Source organism: Ascaphus truei, chromosome 9, assembly GCF_040206685.1.
Source record: "Ascaphus truei isolate aAscTru1 chromosome 9, aAscTru1.hap1, whole genome shotgun sequence".
Lineage (NCBI taxonomy): Eukaryota > Metazoa > Chordata > Amphibia > Anura > Ascaphidae > Ascaphus > Ascaphus truei.
In genome coordinates, this window is record NC_134491.1 from 13,352,728 (window position 1) to 13,369,298 (window position 16,571).

A 16,571-nucleotide genomic window follows, 5' to 3' on the forward strand; every position below is an offset into this window, starting at 1 on the left:
AATATCACTAAGGGGGATATTACTCTGACAAACCCCACTGACATTGCAAATGCATTCAATGATTACTTTGTGGGGTGTGCCACTAACTTATTAGCGAAACGCAGCACAAACCCCAAACCTGAATCTCATCCTGGGAGTACCCCTATAGTCCCACCCCCTCCCAACACTGCCCACAATTTTCAATTTAGCCCAGTATCTGAAGAGGAGATTACACAAGCGCTCCTCAAACTAAAACTAAGCAGCCAATGTGGACCCGACTTACTACAATCTAGGTTCCTACGACTTGGTGCCCCAGCCATTGCCAAACCAATTGCGTCCATAGTCAACTCTATCCTGTCTGCAGGCCATATCCCTAAGACCTGGAAAACTGCCAGAGTTGTCCCAATCTTCAAAAGTGGGGACAAAAACACTGTCTCAAACTACAGGCCAATCTCACTTCTCCCAATTCTATCCAAAGTTATGGAAAAATGTGTCCACTCCCAATTAAGCGAGTTCTACACCAAGACAAATTTCCCTAGCCAATTCCAGTCTGGGTTTCGTCCCAAACACTCCACCGTAACTACCCTGCTAAAAGTTTGCAATGAAATCCAGTGTGGAATGGAACGGGGACAACTCACTGGTGCAGTATTCCTAGATTTTGCAAAGGCTTTTGACACAGTTGATCATGCTATCCTGCTTAACAAACTCCAGAGCTCTGGAATAGGGAAACATGCTTTAAACTGGTTTCAGTCCTACCTATCAGGAAGATCCCAACATGTGTCCATCTCAGGCTCTAACTCCAACCCCCTGGATATCACCTGTGGTGTCCCGCAAGGCTCTGTTCTGGGGCCCCTACTCTTCTCAGTGTTCATTAATGATCTTCCCACAGCTTGTAAGGAAGCCTCAATACACATGTATGCAGATGACACAATCCTGTATGCACACAGCCATAGCCTCTCTGACCTTCAACACATACTTCAGTCTGACTTTTTGAGACTCGAAAACTGGATTTCCCAAAACAAACTGTTTTTAAACACTGACAAGACTGTAACAATGGTATTTGGGACCAAGACTAAATTTGTAAAGCTTCCAGTGACTGAGCTCCTGATTAGAACCAACGCTAAAACCACCCTAACACCTGTCACTAGTTTTAAATACCTGGGCTTATGGTTTGACTCCCACTTAACATTCGGGATGCACATTGATACCCTGACAACCAAGACCTATGCCAAACTAGGGGTACTTTACAGGAACAAATCCTCCCTAAGTCTCCTGGTCAGAAAGCGTATTGCACAGCAGATGCTAATGCCAATTATTGACTATGGAGACATAGTATATGGCTCGGCTCCTCAAACCCACCTTAGCAAACTTGACACCCTCTACAATTCAATTTGTCGTTTTGTTCTCCAATGCAACTACAACACACATCACTGCGAAATGCTCAAAGAACTAGATTGGTCATCACTAGAGTCTAGGCGCAAAGTTCACCTTTCCTGTCTCACCCTCAAATACTTTCTGGGCAAGCTACCCAGCTACCTGAACAAGCTCCTCACCCCTACCACATGCAGTACCTATCACCTGAGATCAGACTCCAAAAGACTATTCATGGTCCCAAGACTCAACAAAGTATCCGGACGTTCCTCCTTCTCCTTCCGTGCACCCCAAAACTGGAACAACCTACCAGAGACTCTCATATCCACCACCAGCTTAAGTTCTTTCAAATCTAAGGCTGTCTCACACTTTAATCTGGTCTGTAACTGTTTCATACGCTCATAATATATATTTTCTTTAACTGTGCATGCAATGTCTTGTATATAAATGTATACCTTGTTCATTTATGTAACTGTATTTGTAACCATGTATTATTTGTTTTACTCTGTGCCCAGGACATACTTGAAAACGAGAGGTAACTCTCAATGTATTACTTCCTGGTAAAATATTTTATAAATAAATAAATAAATAAATGTCTATGCAATCACTAAATTGCTGGCTGTGCTAATGCAACAGCGCCCCTGGTGGCGCATATGAAAACAGTGCAAACTGACTGCTGAAAGAATGTCTATGCAATCACTAAATTGCTAGCTGTGCTAATGCAAATTTCCTATAGACATCTAAGGCTAAGAAACACTAGATGAAAGCTGTGAAACTAATACTGTATGTACACATAAAGTTTAAAAGACAAAAATACCTCACAACTATGGACATCCTGATTCACAGTGTTAAGTCATATGATGTAATGCTGATAGGAGTCAGACCTGGGTCACCTAGTGGTGAAGACACCATAGTGCAGAGATGTGAACAAAAATAAAACATACAGGGAAAGGGAACATGGGAGAAAATTGACAGTACTATGGAGATCACATGCAATAAAGTATTACAGAAATAACATATTACAGAAAGCAGCCCAGCTTTAAGTCCTCATTGAGTCCATGTGGTGAAATAGTCCTGAGATCATAAATCAATCTCGCTTCCTGTTGCAAGTGAATCTTATTTCTGTCCCCACCTCGTGGTGGTGGCTGCACTTAAGAATGGGCATACAGCGCATAGTAGCTAGAGAATGCCGCATTTCTTTAAAGTGTCTAGCAACAGGTAGATATTTAAGCTCAGTGTTGTCATCAGTGCTGTTCAATGCCTTTCTAATAGTGGAACGATGAATCGCGATCCTTTCCTTTAACATGCGTGAGGTTTTACCCACGTAGTGGAGACCGCATGGGCATTTTATCATGTAAACCACAAAGCGCGATTCACAGTTGAGAAAATGTTTGATCCTGATTTGAGCCCCACTATGAGGGTGAGAGTAACTGGAACCCGTTTGCATAAAGCCACAATTGGTGCATCCATGGCAACGATATGATCCAGGTTTTCTGTTGAGCCAAGACTTGGTAAGTGCATATTTGTCGACCGGATCTGTTTGCGTCAGCATAACCCCTAGATTCCGGCCACGTCTATAACAGAGTAAAGGAGGATCCTTACAGATTGTTCCAATTCGACTGTCATTAGATAAAATGTGCTAGTTTTTATTTGTGCTGCGTTTGATGCGACTAGACGCAGTAGAAAAAGTGCTGACAAAATGACATCGTTTCTGCTTGGATTTGTTATCATGTGATTGTAACAATACCTCTCTGTCAATGCATCTTACTTTTTTAAGGGCATCTTCTATATCTTTATGGTCATACCCCTGTCACGAAAACGCTGTGCCATGTCCAAAAGTGCAGGTTCTACCTCATCTGGGTTCGAGATAATACGCTTCACTCTAAGCAATTGAGAAAAAGGGAGTCCCTTCTTGAGTGATGTCGGATGATGGCTGGTAGTGTACAAAAGTGTATTTCTATCCGTATCTTTATGATAGAGTCTAGTAGCCAGGCCTCCATTGGCCCTATACACAATGGTGTCCAGAAATGAGATCTCAGTGTTACTAAATTGTACTGTAAAACGAATCGTAGAGGGAATTTGATTCAGATATTCAATAAATTCCAAGAGCGCAGACTCAGGTCCGTCCCATACTAAAAAGATATCATCTATGTACCATAGATATTTCTTGATACAACATGCATGAGGAGCATCATGTAAGATGTTAGTGTGTTCATACATATCCATGTACAAATTAGCATAGGCTGGCGCCATATTAGACCCCATTGCGGTGCCACTGAGCTGCAAAAACATATTTCTCTCGAATCTAAAATAATTTTTGTTTAGGATGATTTCCATAAGCAACAATAAAAATTCCACTGGTGGACCCATATGAGACATCTAGGCCCTAAACTTGGACCTGACAGCATCCAAACCCTCCTTATGGGGTATATTGGTGTACAAGCTACTGTACCAACGTCAAGAGTTACTAGAATATAGTCCAACTTTTCTAATTTGATATCTCCAATCTGTAGAATAAAATCGGTGGTGTCTTTAACGTAAGAGCTCATACCAATTACCATAGGCTGAAGGAAAAAGTCAATAAACTGTGAAAGCGGATGGCACAGAGAACCTCTTGCTGTAATAATAGGCCTTCCAGGGGGCTTGGTGACAGATTTGTGTATTTTAGGTAAAGTGTACAGAATTGGCATTCTGGGGAAGGGCTGCAACAGAAATTTGCCCGTTTCTTCAGAAATCCAGTTATTGGAAATTCCCATCTGTATGATAGAATCCACTTCCTTTTTATATTCCACCGTAGGATCCCCTGGTAGGCGTCTATATGTAGATGTGTTTGATAGTTGATCCTCAATTTCCTTTTTATAATCCACATATTTGAGTAACACAATGCCACCCCCTTTGTCCGCAGCGCGGATGATGATATCCTTATTCTTTCTTAGTGTATCAATAGCTGCTTTTTCTTCCCGTGTGATGTTGTAAAAGCTAACTTTGTTAGTCTTAATGTCCTTACTTGTTTCTTTGTCCAAAACATTCATAAAGGCAGAAATACTGTGGTTATTGATCTGTGGATCAAAATTGCTACTGCACTTAAACATACCAGTATCCAATGAGGCACTATGTTGGGGCTGCTTACTGAAAAAATCTTTAAGTCTCAGCTGTCGGTGAAACTTATTCATGTCCACTTCCCAGATAAAGCTGCGTTGGATATTGGTCGGTACAAAACTAAGACCTTTTTGAAGAACGCTCAGCTGAGCCGTGGTGAGGGTGAGATCCGTGAGATTGTATATTACCGTGCAGGCTTGCGTCCGCGAGGTCCTCTGCCCCTCCTGTTTTCGCGCTCTGGATATCGCCGATTTTCACCCACCCCTCCTGGTGGGTCCCTTGCGTCCGTGTCGGGGAACGGTGGCTTGGCGCGACCACTGTTTGTTGGTCCTAAAAAATCACTTCCAGAGCCTTCCGTATTATCTGAGAAGTCAGTGTCACTCGTGGGCAAACCTGACCTGTATGCAGATTGGGATTTTCTTGCACGTGTGGCGTTACGTCTCTGTCCCCCACGGCCAGTGTTAGGTTCTCCAAGTCCTAGCAGCCAGCGGTAGACCTTCCGTTCTTTATAACCAGCTGTAACAAGACGCAGTTTTTCTTTCTTATATTTAATAAGATTCTCCTTATAGCTATCAATTCTGGTCTGGATCTTATCTGTCCAATCAGTACTGGAATCAGCTGTAAGCATATCACCTTGCTTCCCTTGGATCAAGTCTATCTCCTTTCTGATTTTTGCAATTTCCTTACTCGATTGCTCTATGACCAAGATCATAAGGTCACTAGAGCATTTGTTAAGAATGGCAATCCATTTTTTACAGAAATCTGGATCATTACGTCCAATGGTAGGCTGGTTCCTAATTCTGAAACCATGTGGAAGTAGCTTTTCTTTGTGATAGTGTGATAATGTCACACCATGAAGAAATAAATCTACTTCTCGTTTTTTGAGTTTAATGAGGTCGTTATAAATATCCACTGGTTTATCTGGTCCTAAGACAGATTCAAATGACTCCGTATAGCGGATATTAGCTATCTCAGCGTCGCTAAAACTGGCAGTGTCTGATAAAGTTGTAAAAATCCCTGCAAAGTCTGCTAATTCTTCCATTGGAAATGGACTCAAATACAGTCATAAAAAACCACAATAAGCTGTATAAAAATGAAGTCCCAAAACTTCAGCTAAAGTCAGGGCAATTGACATGTAAAGCGGTGCAAAAAAACTCTTAGAAAAATATAGTCATTGGTATGGAGGTTTGCACTCACGTTTGTTAGAAGGCAGATGCTTGTCCCATATGAAGCATATAGACATGTGGTAACCAGGGGGATCCTGATTACAAAAGACAGCACACCGCAGTAATAATCCAAAACGTGTGTATTGTGAACACAGGGCCGCCAACGTTTAGGTCCTCATAGAGGGACCTTCCTCAGGGCAGTGCAACAAGTGACTGTTCTAAGCCTCCATATATACCCCCAACATCATGCAACAAAACACCTGAATCCAATTAGAAAACCTAATTAACCATCCCAGGTACAGCCCACCTCCAACAAGCACCAATAGAAAATAACGTAACTAGCCAGCACCAATGGGATAACTGCTTCTAAGGTAAGTCATGGGGGACACTGAAAAAACACATATACACAATCAAATAGCAACAGCGCCCCTGGTGGCGCATATGATAACAGTGCAAACTGACTGCTGAAAGAATGTCTATGCAGGGGCGCTGTTGCATTTGCACAGCTAGCAATTTAGTGATTGCATAGACATTCTTTCAGCAGTCAGTTTGCACTGTTATCATATGCGCCACCAGGGGCGCTGTTGCATTAGCACAGATAGCAATTTACAGTAGTGATTGCATAGACATTCTTTCAGCAGTCAGTGTGCACTGTTTTATCATATACGCCACCAGGGGCGCTGTTACTATTTGATTGTGTATATGTGTTTTTTCAGTGTCCCCCATGACTTACCTTAGAAGCAGTTATCCCATTGGTGCTGGCTAGTTACGTTTTTTTCTATTGGTGCTTGTTGGAGGTGGGCTGTACCTGGGATGGTTAATTAGGTTTTCTAATTGGTTTCAGGTGTTTTGTTGCATGATGTTGGGGGTATATATGGGGGCTTAGAACAGTCACTTGTTGCACTGCCCTGAGGAAGGTCCCTCTATGAGGACCGAAACGTTGGCAGCCCTGTGTTCACAATACACACATTTTGGATTATTACTGCGGTGTACTGTCTTTTGTCATCAGGATCCCCCTGGTTACCACATGTCTATATGCTTCATATGGGACAAGCATCTGCCTTCTAACAAACGTGAGTGCAAACCTCCATACCAATGACTATATATAAGTATATATATATAGGCAATACGATACCGTGTGAACGAATATCAGAGGCAGCACTCCAGAAAGTAGTCAAAAAGAATTGTATTGGTAAGACATCATATCCAACGTTTCGGTCCTACGGTCATCACCTTGAGAAAGGTCCCACTTGTAGGACCGAAACGTTGGATATGATGTCTTACTAATACAATTCTTTTTGACTACTTTCTGGAGTGCTGCCTCTGATATTCGCTCATACAGGATTTGCACCCACCATTATTGACCTGACGGAGTGCCTTTGTTCTCATTTATTCATTATATATATATATATATATATATATATCTTATACTATATTAGTGAAAGCACTGTATGTTTGCCTGCCTGCCTGCCTGCATGCATGCCTGCCTGCTGGATGTCCGGTGTCCCTAGCGGCAATCTCATTGGTCCCTTGGCCCGCCCGCCCCCGCACACCTCTCATTGGCCTCACACACTCACACCACCCCCTTGGCCCGCCCCCCACACCTCTCATTGGCCTGAGGCGGAGTGACGGGCCAAAGGTCCAAAAAAATAAATAAAACACACACACACACACACACACACACACACACACACACACACACACACACACACACACACACACACCTCTCTCTCCCCTCTCCCCTCTCCAAATCACCTTTTCCCCCTCCCCAGCGGCATCACCTCTTCCCCCTCCCCAGCGGCATCACCTCTTCCCCCTCCCCAGCGGCATCACCTCTTCCCCCTCCCCAGCGGCATCACCTCTTCCCCCTCCCCAGCGGCATCACCTCTTCCCCCTCCCCAGCGGCATCACCTCTTCCCCCTCCCCAGCGGCATCACCTCTCCCCCCTCACCGCTCCAAATCACCTCTCCCCGCTCCAAATCACCTCTCCCGCTCCAAATCACCTCTCCCCGCTCCAAATCACCTCGCTTCCCGCAGCTGCCACGCGGCGCGTAAGATGGCGGACCCCCTTCCTCCCTCGCGGCGCGGAGTCAGACGGTGGCGGCGCCCGGAAGTACAGGTAGGTGTCGCTCCCCACCTCCGGCGCCAAACGGAACTGAGAAAGGGCGCATCAACTGAGGTGTGTGTGTGTGTGTGTGTGTGTGTGTGTGTGTGTGTGTCACTGTCCACTGCCCCCCCCTCCTATCCACTGCCCCCCCCTCCTATCCACTGCCCCCCCTCCTGTCCACTGCCCCCCCCTCCTATCCACTGCCCCCCCCTCCTGTCCACTGCGTCCCCCTCCTGTCCACTGCGTCCCCCTCCTGTCCACTGCGTCCCCCCTCCTGTCCACTGCGTCCCCCCTCCTGTCCCCCCTCCTGTCCACTGCCCCCCCCCCTCCTGTCCACTGCCCCCCCCCTCCTGTCCACTGCCCCCCCCCTCCTGTCCACTGCCCCCCCCTCCTGTCCACTGCCCCCCCTCCTGTCCACTGCCCCCCCTCCTGTCCACTGCCCCCCCCTCCTGTCCACTGCCCCCCCCCCTGTCCACTGCCCCCCCCTCCTGTCCACTGCCCCCCCCCCTCCTGTCCACTGCCCCCTCCCTCCTGTCCACTGCCCCCCCCCTCCTGTCCACTGCCCCCCCCCTCCTGTCCACTGCCCCCCCTCCTGTCCACTGCCCCCCCCTCCTGTCCACTGCCCCCCCCTCCTGTCCACTGCCCCCCCCTCCTGTCCACTGCCCCCCCCTCCTGTCCACTGCCCCCCCCCTCCTGTCCACTGCCCCCCCCCCTCCTGTCCACTGCCCCCCCCCCTCCTGTCCACTGCCCCCCCCCCTCCTGTCCACTGCCCCCCCCTCCTGTCCACTGCCCCCCCCTCCTGTCCACTGCCCCCCCCTCCTGTCCACTGCCCCCCCCCCCTCCTGTCCACTGCCCCCCCCTCCTGTCCACTGCCCCCCCCCCTCCTGTCCACTGCCCCCCCCCCTCCTGTCCACTGCCCCCTCCCTCCTGTCCACTGCCCCCCCCTCCTGTCCACTGCCCCCCCCCTCCTGTCCACTGCCCCCCCCCCTCCTGTCCACTGCCCCCCCCCCTCCTGTCCACTGCCCCCCCCCCTCCTGTCCACTGCCCCCCCCTCCTGTCCACTGCCCCCCCCCTCCTGTCCACTGCCCCCCCCCCCTCCTGTCCACTGCCCCCCCCCCTCCTGTCCACTGCAGGAAATGCAGGGGGAGGAATCCATGCCTTTGAGGCGCCCCCCCTCCCTTTGACGCCCCCCCCCTCCCTTTGACGCCCCCCCCCTCCCTTTGACGCCCCCCCCCTCCCTTTGACGCCCCCCCCCCTCCCTTTGACGCCCCCCCCTTCTCCCTTTGACGCCCCCCCCCCTCCCTTTGACGCCCCCCCCCTCACTTTGACGCCCCCCCCTCCCTTTGACGCCCCCCCCCTCCCTTTGACGCCCCCCCCCCCTCCCTTTGACGCCCCCCCCCTCCCTTTGACGCCCCCCCCTCCCTTTGACGCCCCCCCCCTCCCTTTGACGCCCCCCCCCCCCTCCCTTTGACGCCCCCCCCCTCCCTTTGACGCCCCCCCCCTCCCTTTGACGCCCCCCCCTCCCTTTGACGCCCCCCCCTCCCTTTGACGCCCCCCCCCTCCCTTTGACGCCCCCCCCCCTCCCTTTGACGCCCCCCCCCTCCCTTTGACGCCCCCCCCCCTCCCTTTGATGCCCCCCCCCCTCCCTTTGATGCCCCCCCCCTCCCTTTAACGCCCCCCCCTCCCTTTGACGCCCCCCCCCTCCCTTTGACGCCCCCCCCCTCCCTTTGACGCCCCCCCTCCCTTTGACGCCCCCCCCCTCCCTTTGACGCCCCCCCCCTCCCTTTGACGCCCCCCCCCCCTCCCTTTGACGCCCCCCCCCCTCCCTTTGACGCCCCCCCCCTCCCTTTGACGCCCCCCCCCCTCCCTTTGACGCCCCCCCCCCTCCCTTTGACGCCCCCCCCCCCTCCCTTTGACGCCCCCCCCCCCTCCCTTTGACGCCCCCCCCTCCCTTTGACGCCCCCCCCCTCCCTTTGACGCCCCCCCCTCCCTCTGACGCCCCCCCCCCTCCCTTTGACGCCCCCCCCCCTCCCTTTGACGCCCCCCCCCCTCCCTTTGACGCCCCCCCCCCTCCCTTTGACGCCCCCCCCCCTCCCTTTGACGCCCCCCCCCCTCCCTTTGACGCCCCCCCCCCTCCCTTTGACGCCCCCCCCCTCCCTTTGACGCCCCCCCCTCCCTTTGACGCCCCCCCCTGCCTTTGACGCCCCCCCCTGCCTTTGACGCCCCCCCCTGCCTTTGACGCCCCGCGCGCACACACTGACTGACTGCCGCACGCACGCACACACTGACTGACGCGCACACAAAGCCTGACTGACGCACGCACACACTGACTGAGGCACACACTGACTGTGTGTGCGTCAGTCAGTCTGTGTGTGTTTGTGTTTCTGCCTCAGACTCACTGACGCGCGAGCAAACACACAGTGACTGATGCACACACGCTACATGAAGCTGTAAAGGAGGGAGGGGGGGGGGACTGGATTGATGTGAATGGGGGACAAACAGAGAGAGGGGGGAGGAGAGAGAGGAACGGGAACATTACATCCCGGGCAACGCCGGGTCTCTCAGCTAGTATATATATATATATATATACAGTATTCGACAAACCTATACATTTGCTCGCCCTGGGCGAGTGGATTTAACATCGGGGCGAGCTCCTATTGGCCCAAGTAGCACATGTTTGGTACTAGGTGGCGAGTAGATTTTTTTGTGTGGCGAGTAGATTTTTTGGTGATTTGTTGACCAGTGTATATATATATATATATATATGAACAGAAAGAAAAAATAGTTAGCGCTTTCCAGTCCCCACTGACCCAAATCTTGTAAGCTGTGAGAAAAATGCAACCAATGATTAAAAAAATATATTTAAAAAAATGAATAATAAAATAAATGTAATATTAGAAACATAAGATTAAAATAAAAATAAAAACCAACACAGAAGTAATCTATATAAAAATATATATAAAAAAGATATATATAGATTGAAAATAAAATTATACAATACAAATGAAGATCCAATCATATACAGAACACACTGTCCTCCAGAGTAGTTGCAGCCTGATAGAAGGGACCACCAATCCCTCAGGGATATCTAAGAAAAAAACAAGAAAACAACAGGCGCACTCATGGTGTAGTAAGTATGAAAAATTAATATGGATCTGAAAGGGTATAAATTGCGCACGCACAAACGTGACAGGATTAAAAGCATGTATGAGTAAAACTCAATCGCCAATGATGACCGGGAAGGTAGGGTACAAACTTGGGCTCCACCGTGTGCCGCAGATGTCGATAGCTGCGTGGCCTCTGTGTACCAGGTACTTCCTCGTTGCAGTATCGCGAGAGCTGTGACGTCAGCGGGAGCTCTTGGGTAGCAGAGAATCTTGGGTAGTCTCTTGCGGAGCTGTTTAGGAGACTCTGCACCTGCTGGATCCAATATGACATGCAGATCTCTCCGGAAGATAGTCCGATATTGACAAATATGTCACAGTGCACAAAAGTACATAAAATACAAATGTATTGGCTCAGAAAACACCCTACGCGTTTCGTCCTTAAGACTTCGTCAGGGGGTATAAAAAACACAAAGGTCGCAATCGTAATTTATATGGGTATCAGCCAATCAAAGATAGACATAGTTAATTAGATAATTGAAAACATTGGAGTAAGTTTCATTATTGAATTTCATGATTAACTCCTTTCACTGCTGAAAGAGAACAACTACATTAGAATACCATAAAATGATGACAAAATGCAGTAATAAATGCAATAAAGATTATAGGTAACATATACACATATATTTGATATGAAACATACATATGCCTATAGTTATAGGGGAATGAAATGCGCAAATGGATAAAGATTACATCCATATAGACAAAATTCAATTTTTTTTAGAGGAAATGACCATAGGGGAAATAGCTCCCAACGTGGGACGGAGGGGACGCGCCAACGCGCCTCCTGCCACAGCCCACCAGACAGACCGGCACTCTCGCTCCCCCTACCCCTCGCCTCCTGACCCCAGTGCCACCCCGCTTCTTTGGACCCACCTACCCTCGCCTCTGCTGTTCCTGCCCGCCAGCTTCCCGGTCCACTCCACCACTTTTTGCTTTCCCCATCTCCCGGATCCCCCCATCCCACAGGTACCCACTCACCGGAGCCCCCCCCCAGCACAAACCCCGCAGCCTCGCCCCGGCATCGCTCAGCCTCCCCCCCCAGCACAAACCCCGCAGCCTCGCCCCGGCATCGCTCAGCCTCCCCCCCCCCCCCCAGCACAAACCCCGGAGCCACACCCCGGCATCGCTCAGCTCCCCCCCCCCAGCACAAACCCCGCAGCCTCGCCCCGGCATCGCTCAGCCTCCCCCCCCCCCCCAGCACAAACCCCGGAGCCACACCCCGGCATCGCTCTGTCTCCCCCCCCCCCCCCAGCACAAACCCCGCAGCCACACCCCGGCATCGCTCTGTCTCCCCCGCACAAACCCCGCAGCCTCGCCCCGGCATCGCTCAGCCTCCCCCCCCCCCCCCAGCACAAACCCCGGAGCCACACCCCGGCATCACTCAGGTCCCCCCCCAGCACAAACCCCGGAGCCACACCCCGGCATCGCTCTGTCTCCCCCCCCCCCCAGCACAAACCCCGGAGCCACACCCCGGCATCGCTCAGCCTCCCCCCCCCCCCCAGCACAAACCCCGGAGCCACACCCCGGCATCGCTCTGTCTCCCCCCCCCCCCCCAGCACAAACCCCGCAGCCACACCCCGGCATCGCTCTGTCTCCCCCCCCCCCCCCAGCACAAACCCCGGAGCCACACCCCGGCATCGCTCAGCCTCCCCCCCCCCCCCAGCACAAACCCCGGAGCCACACCCCGGCATCGCTCAGCCTCCCCCCCCCCCCCCAGCACAAACCCCGGAGCCACACCCCGGCATCGCTCAGCCTCCCCCCCCCCCCCCCAGCACAAACCCCGGAGCCACACCCCGGCATCGCTCTGTCTCCCCCCCCCCCAGCACAAACCCCGCAGCCTCGCCCCGGCATCGCTCAGCCTCCCCCCCCCCCCAGCACAAACCCCGGAGCCACACCCCGGCATCGCTCAGCCTCCCCCCCCCCCAGCACAAACCCCGGAGCCACACCCCGGCATCGCTCTGTCTCCCCCCCCCCCCCCAGCACAAACCCCGCAGCCACACCCCGGCATCGCTCTGTATCCCCCCCCCAGCACAAACCCCGCAGCCTCGCCCCGGCATCGCTCAGCCTCCCCCCCCCCAGCACAAACCCCGGAGCCACACCCCGGCATCGCTCAGCCTCCCCCCCCCCCAGCACAAACCCCGGAGCCACACCCCGGCATCACTCAGCCTCCCCCCCCCCAGCACAAACCCCGGAGCCACACCCCGGCATCGCTCAGCCTCCCCCCCCCCCAGCACAAACCCCGGAGCCACACCCCGGCATCGCTCAGCCTCCCCCCCCCCAGCACAAACCCCGGAGCCACACCCCGGCATCGCTCAGCCTCCCCCCCCCCAGCACAAACCCCGGAGCCACACCCCGGCATCGCTCAGCCTCCCCCCCCCCCAGCACAAACCCCGGAGCCTCGCCCCGGCATCGCTCAGCCTCCCCCCCCCCAGCACAAACCCCGCAGCCACACCCCGGCATCGCTCAGCCTCCCCCCCCCCAGCACAAACCCCGGAGCCACACCCCGGCATCGCTCAGCCTCCCCCCCCCCCAGCACAAACCCCGGAGCCTCGCCCCGGCATCGCTCAGCCTCCCCCCCCCCCAGCACAAACCCCGGAGCCAACCCCGGCATCGCTCAGCCTCCCCCCCCCCCAGCACAAACCCCGGAGCCACACCCCCGGCATCGCTCTGTCTCCCCCCCCCCCCAGCACAAACCCCGGAGCCACACCCCGGCATCGCTCTGTCTCCCCCCCCCCCCCAGCACAAACCCCGGAGCCACACCCCGGCATCGCTCAGCCTCCCCCCCCCCCAGCACAAACCCCGGAGCCACACCCCGGCATCGCTCAGCCTCCCCCCCCCCCCAGCACAAACCCCGGAGCCACACCCCGGCATCGCTCTGTCTCCCCCCCCCCCAGCACAAACCCCGGAGCCACACCCCGGCATCGCTCTGTCTCCCCCCCCCCCCAGCACAAACCCCGCAGCCACACCCCGGCATCGCTCTGTATCCCCCCCCCCCCCCAGCACAAACCCCGGAGCCACACCCCGGCATCGCTCAGCCTCCCCCCCCCCCCCCCAGCACAAACCCCGGAGCCACACCCCGGCATCGCTCTGTCTCCCCCCCCCCCAGCACAAACCCCGGAGCCACACCCCGGCATCGCTCAGCCTCCCCCCCCCCAGCACAAACCCCGGAGCCACACCCCGGCATCGCTCTGTCTCCCCCCCCCCCCAGCACAAACCCCGCAGCCACACCCCGGCATCGCTCTGTCTCCCCCCCCCCCCCCCCAGCACAAACCCCGGAGCCACACCCCGGCATCGCTCTGTCTCCCCCCCCAACACAAACCCCGCAGCCTCGCCCTGGCATCGCTCAGCCTCCCCCCCCCAGCACAAACCCCGCAGCCACACCCCGGCATCGCTCAGCCTCCCCCCCCCAGCACAAACCCCGCAGCCTCGCCCGGCATCGCTCAGCCTCCCCCCCCCCAGCACAAACCCCGGAGCCTCGCCCCGGCATCGCTCAGCCTCCCCCCCCCCCAGCACAAACCCCGGAGCCACACCCCGGCATCGCTCTGTCTCCCCCCCCAACACAAACCCCGCAGCCTCGCCCTGGCATCGCTCAGCCTCCCCCCCCCAGCACAAACCGCAGCCACACCCGGCATCGCTCAGCCTCCCCCCCCAGCACAAACCCCGCAGCCTCGCCCGGCATCGCTCAGCCTCCCCCCCCCCAGCACAAACCCCGGAGCCTCGCCCCGGCATCGCTCAGCCTCCCCCCCCCCCAGCACAAACCCCGGAGCCACACCCCGGCATCGCTCAGCCTCCCCCCCCCAGCACAAACCCCGCAGCCACACCCCCGGCATCGCTCTGTCTCCCCCCCAGCACAAACCCCGGAGCCACACCCCGGCATCGCTCAGCCTCCCCCCCCCCAGCACAAACCCCGGAGCCACACCCCGGCATCGCTCAGCCTCCCCCCCCCCCCCAGCACAAACCCCGCAGCCTCGCCCCGGCATCGCTCAGCTCCCCCCCCCCCCCCAGCACAAACCCCGCAGCCTCGCCCCGGCATCGCTCAGCCTCCCCCCCCCCCAGCACAAACCCCACAGCCACACCCCGGCATCGCTCAGCCTCCCCCCCCCCCAGGCACAAACACTGCAGCCTCAGCCCGCCGCCGGACCGCCAAATCGCCACCCCCCACTCACACTAGCCTGCTCCCGGCCGCACGCACACACTCCCGCACGCCGCCTCTCCGCCCGCACTCTGGCAGCCCCCCCCTTTACCCAAGCCCCCCTTTCACTCTGTGCCCCCCCTGCCCCCCTGCCCCCAATTCACCCCCGTGCCCCCACTCCTCCATTTCAACCCCGCCCCTTGCCTTTCACCCCCCTCCCACCTGCCTTTCACCCCCCCACCTGCCTTTCAGCCCCACGCCCCCCTTTGACCCCGTGCCCCCGCCCTTCACCCCCCCGCCCCTTCACCCCTCCGCCCTTCACCCCCCGCTCTTCACCCCCCGCTCTTCACCCCCCCTCTTTACCCCCCCTCTTTACCCCCCCTCTTTACCCCCCCCTCTTTACCCCCCCTCTTTACCCCCCCCTCTTTACCCCCCCCCTCTTTACCCCCCCCTCTCTTCACCCCTCTCTCTTCACTCCCCCGCTTCACCCCCCTCCTTTCAACACTCCCCCTGCCTTTCACCACTTCCCCCTGCCATTTCACCACTCCCCCCCCGCCCCTACCTTTCACCACTCCCCCCCGCACCTACTTTTCACCACTCCCCCTGCCCCTGCCTTTCACCACTCCCCCCCGCCCCTGCCTTTCACCACTCCCCCCCGCCCCTGCCTTTCACCACTCCCCTGCCTTTCACCACTCCCCCCCGCCCCTGCCTTTCACCACTCCCCCCCGCCCTGCCTTTCACCACTCCCCCCCGCCCCTGCCTTTCACCACTCCCCCCGCCCCTGCCTTTCACCACTCCCCCCCACCCCTGCCTTTCACCACTCCGCCCCGCCCCCTGCCTTTCACCACTGCCCCCCCACCCCTGCCTTTCACCACTCCCCCCGCCCCTGCCTTTCACCACTCCCCCCGCCCTGCCTTGCAACCACTCTCCCCTGCGCCAGCCTCCTCTAGCTCTCCCTGCGCCAGCCTCCTCTAGCTCTCCCCTGCGCCTGCCTCCTCTAGCTCTCCCCGGAGCCAGCCTCCTCTAGCTCTCCCGGAGCCAGCCTCCTCTAGCTCTCCCCTGCGCCTGCCTCCTCTAGCTCTCCCCTGCGCCAGCCTCCTCTAGCTCTCCCGGAGCCAGCCTCCTCTAGCTCTCCCCTGCGCCAGCCTCCTCTAGCTCTCCCCGGAGCCAGCCTCCTCTAGCTCTCCCCGGAGCCAGCCTCCTCTAGCTCTCCCTGGTGCCAGCCTCCTCTAGCTCTTCTTTGCGCCAGCTTCCTCTTTGTAGCTCCCTGTGCCAGCCTCTGACTCTTTGCAGAGCGGGCCTCTAGAGCATCCTATGGGGGTGACATGAGCTGTGACATCTGTGTGTGACATGTGCCATCACTCTCCCTGCAGGTGTGTTCCTGTTGCTGCACTTACAGATGGGTAAGAGACTGCGTCAGATGTACAGAGTGTGTGAGACAGAGAGATGGAGGTGGGAGCGGACAGAGGGAGAGAGAGGACACCATAGGGGGGAGAGGGGACCAGACAGAATGAAAAGAAGAACATGAGAGGTAAAAAAGATGAGGGAGG

General features: G+C 55.7%; 1 long non-coding RNA gene across 1 annotated transcript in view; it reads left to right on the forward strand.

The window, feature by feature from the left end:
• Window positions 1-16,450, forward strand: part of LOC142502430 (uncharacterized) — a 68,558-nt gene extending 52,108 nt beyond the window's left edge. Inside the window, exon 3 of the long non-coding RNA XR_012803757.1 lies at window positions 16,395-16,450. This is a non-coding gene — a long non-coding RNA (uncharacterized LOC142502430). The remainder of the gene's footprint in view (window positions 1-16,394) is intronic.
• Window positions 16,451-16,571: the final 121 nt, after the last annotated feature.